General features: G+C 46.1%; 1 long non-coding RNA gene across 1 annotated transcript; it reads right to left on the bottom strand.

Annotated features, from left to right (window-relative positions):
- Positions 1-1,430: 1,430 nt before the first annotated feature.
- LOC123063143 (uncharacterized) lies at positions 1,431-3,590 on the bottom strand. Its single transcript, XR_006430124.1, has 2 exons — positions 2,621-3,590; positions 1,431-1,882 (listed from the first exon to the last, which is right to left on the bottom strand). It is a non-coding gene; the product is annotated as an uncharacterized lncRNA (long non-coding RNA).
- Positions 3,591-3,937: the final 347 nt, after the last annotated feature.

The following is a 3,937-nucleotide window of genomic DNA, read 5'->3' as shown; positions in this document are numbered from 1 at the left end:
TTTTTGAGAGAGAAGAAAATAGTGGTACATCTTGTGAAGACATGAACCTGCGGGGCAATAATATTTGAACTTCTTTGTATAGATTGTCTCTTTCAACATGCACACACTTTTTTGGGTTTTATTGTTGTCAACTTTGAGTTGCGCATTTTTTTATTTTGAACTTCTGCATTCTTTTTTGTATCAATCAAAAAAGTACAGAAATTCCAGACTATGTCTTTTACCCGTTCTTTCTTCATGCACTTTTCTAGTTTTTGCAAGTGAACTTCCAAAATTCAGTTTTGATGAACTCAATTTTCTCTCGTGAATCCCCACATGTGTTTTACATCTTACGTTTTCTTAACTTCAAAACTTGAGGGTGGGTGTACCAAGTTTGGTTTTGGATATGCGTGTAGTGTTGAAAATACACTTGCACACACTCTTTGAGAGAGAGAAAAATAGGCGTGCATCATTTTGTGAAGTAGATAAAACATGAACGGGCAGGGCAATAATTATTGAATTTCTTCGTACTGATTTGTCTCTCGTCAAAATGCATATACTTTTTTCAATAACTTTTTTATTGAATTCCTTTTTTGTGCAATAAGAAAATTAAAAGATATGATTTTTGAAACCTTTATATGTTTTGTCTCCTTATTTGGCATGTAATACCATCTGAAACAGAAAAAAATTTGTCTTATCACAACCATTACAACAAGCACACAGAGAGCGGCCCTTTTCCAAACAGAAAACATAAAATTTATAGTTTTCTGGCACAAACTATGAAGTACATCAGCAGGATATATCCTAGTTTAACTATTGTTTGCACCACGTACACATGATAGGAATATATAACTTTGCCCACATATGTATGAATTTTTAAGTGTCCAAGTGTAGTGCGAAGACCACAAAAGGGCAAAATCCAACAACTCGTTGAACTAAAATTCTGCGGTGCTGAACTTCTAATTAAACTGAAAATGGCTCATACTGTCTTACAAACTCTCCCTTGACCTGAAATCTGTGCTAAACTTGACTGATTAGAAAGGTTTCTACCAAAGCATAACACCAAACATTTTTGTATGTTTCACACACACCAACAGCAGCTAGCAAGGAGCCGCGACGTCAAGCAGGTTCAATGTGCAGTAGTAGCTAACAGGATGGGGGAAGGAGGTGCAGTAGTAGATAGCTTCAGAAATGTTTTCGTGGAACATCATAAGTGGACGCCCCACTACAAGAACAAGGAGAAGTAGTGAACCAAGGAAATACATTGCAAGAACACTCCAAGAATTTCTCGGAAGAATAAAAAACAGAGGACCACACGTACTCGAAACTGATGGAAGTAGTATTCTTGTTCATGGTGGCATTTTAGCAAACACAGGGTATGCGCTCCATATAGATATTTGCACAGAGTCAACACTTAGCTCTTCACGGCCATTTGTCTAGTACTACACTGCTCCTCAAGAAGGGCACTACTTCTCATTCTATAATTACTGAACGTCACCAATACAAATGTCTGAACTTCGACTACCATCAACTAATTTTGCCCAATTGAAAATGCTTCTTTTACGAAAATTGATGTAGCGTACTCACACACATAACACGCATGCACACAACCATGGCAGAGAAAGCCGAAGGGGAAAAGAATAAGAGTAGGAGTTCATTGAAAAAATCTTGTTCCTTTGCGTCACGCGTTTTTCAAGTAACGAAACAGCCTGCATGGTCCTTCGCCACCAGACAATAGCATTACCTGAACTTTAACCCCCAGCCAATTCCTGCAGCCCCTCGGCACCACGCCGAGCATGCCGGACAGATGCACGCCACACTCTGCCGTCGTCGGTGCTGCATGCCTGTTGGGGCGACACTGCTGCATGTCGCGCTCCATCTGCAGCTTCAACGGCTGAAATGGAAGCTGCAGGGGAAGGAAACAAAGCACCATAAGCTAGCTAGCTATATATAACGAAGGAGAAGAAGTAGCAGCAGAGGCTGCAGGTGCAGGGGGAGGGGTGTACTGCCAGAGAAATTGAGGTGGTGGTCTAAGAAACTGACACCATGCTATATCAAAACATGTTATTTGTTATTTTCGAAAGCATCGTGTTTGTATAATCTGGCACTGATCTAGGGAGATGCATCATCATAAAAAATATATAGAGAACTCGATACTTGGGAAAACAAATTGAAGTATCTGCAGGGAGAACTCGACTTGAACCGGTAATACAGCAAAACCGTTCATCCCTTTTCATATAATTTCACACGGATGCAGAGTATACTGATCAAAATGTGTTTTTTTAGTACGCGCATGAGACTATAAGCTTCAGATGATGGAATGTTGGTCATGGAAATTTTCTAATAATCTATGAAGAAGCTAAGAAATGAAAAATAGGGAAAAAACACTCTGAATGTACTAAACAAATACTGCACATCCTGAACCTTAATCCACATTCATTTCTGAACTTCACCAGTACCCTGCAAAATAGGATGAGTTGGTTTCTCATCGTGGCACCGCTAGAAGCCAAGGCGCACAAATATGGAATGGGAGCAGGACACGCCCACAGTTCTACTACTCCATGCGACAGAGTTCAATCATCTAAGAGGGGAGTTGGAAGCGACAGGAGGGGGAAGGTCAGTGCCCGTTTGGAGAGAAGGTCACCTGTGGACATGATAGAAGTTTGTATCGCATGCTCATATTCAGCAGAGGGATCTCTGAAATTTCTCTCTGTGTTTTGTCTGAACATTTCAGCAAAGGGATCTTTGAGCTTTGTGCTTAATATTCCTTCTTCACTGGATTTGCATTAGTAGTAGTACGGCTGCAGCAGCTCCCCCGTTTTGGCCACATTCCTTGTGCCATCGTTGGAAGGTGAGGCGGACCAAGAGGGCAGACGCGATGAGGTTGGGGACGAGCTGAGCCAGCTTTGGCGGGGATCCTCCTAAACCACTGTACAACAGCGGCTGCAACACAGCAACACGATGGTGGGTGAAAGCTGCAGGCCGGGGAGGCTATCGCTCCCCGACGCACTGGCCAGCATCATAGCGGGCAGAGGAATCTCTTGACCTGCCAAGTTGTACTGCCCGAACTGCACATCTTCAGTCTTCAGGCGCCCACTACCTCCTCCCACGTCCTCTGATCCTGTCTGCAATCTGGGCGATGATGCATAGAGGGGGTGCACCGGCGCACCAGAAGTAGGCGAGGTAGTCCAGTTGAAGCTGAGGCGTCCAGGAGATTCGGTGGGGCGAGCGTCGGTGCGTGGTGGCTACAGGCGGCGTCGGGATCAGTCCCTGGGTGGATCCGTCGGAGGGGATGGCGCAGCGGCCGTATCCGGCAAGCGAAGGCGGAGCGACGGCCGGATCCAGAGGCCGGCGGCGGGAGGCACGTCGGGGACCGGGGAGACAGCGACAGGAGGCGCGTCGGAGCCGGGGGACGACGGTGGGAGGTGCGTCGGGGCGGCGCGTCGTGGCCGACGGTCCGGCGGGCGGTCGCGGCGGCGGGAGATGGTTACGGGCCATGGCGGCGTGCCGGGAGGAGGCCGCGGCAGGATCGTGGGAAGGCCGTGGGGTGGATCGGGGAAAGGTCGTGCGGAGGAGGTGGGCAGGTGGGTCGGGCCATCGGGGGAGCTGTGGGGGCGGGTTGAGTTTTTTTAGTTTGGGAAAACCTAGTCGGGCTCTATATAGGTCGCCCTGATCCAAATAACTATTCTAATTCTAGGATTAGAATAGTGCCACCCTATATATATATATATATATATGCATTCTATTGAAACCTGTCGATTGTCTTCTCTGAATCCTTTTCAGAAGAAGACAAAGTGACAAAAGTTTAAATCTGTTTTAATGCTAGATCCTTATTGCCTGGATACCGGAGAAGCCGGAACGACCACCCGACAATCCAGGCGTGTGTGGGAACATGGAACAACTTCCAATAAGTTGCATGCATGCCATGTGGACTTCAGATGTGAGCCGCCAGGGGCACCTG

Source organism: Triticum aestivum, chromosome 3A (assembly GCF_018294505.1).
Source record: "Triticum aestivum cultivar Chinese Spring chromosome 3A, IWGSC CS RefSeq v2.1, whole genome shotgun sequence".
Classification (NCBI taxonomy): Eukaryota; Viridiplantae; Streptophyta; class Magnoliopsida; order Poales; family Poaceae; genus Triticum; species Triticum aestivum.
This window is presented reverse-complemented; position numbering and strand designations above follow the sequence as displayed.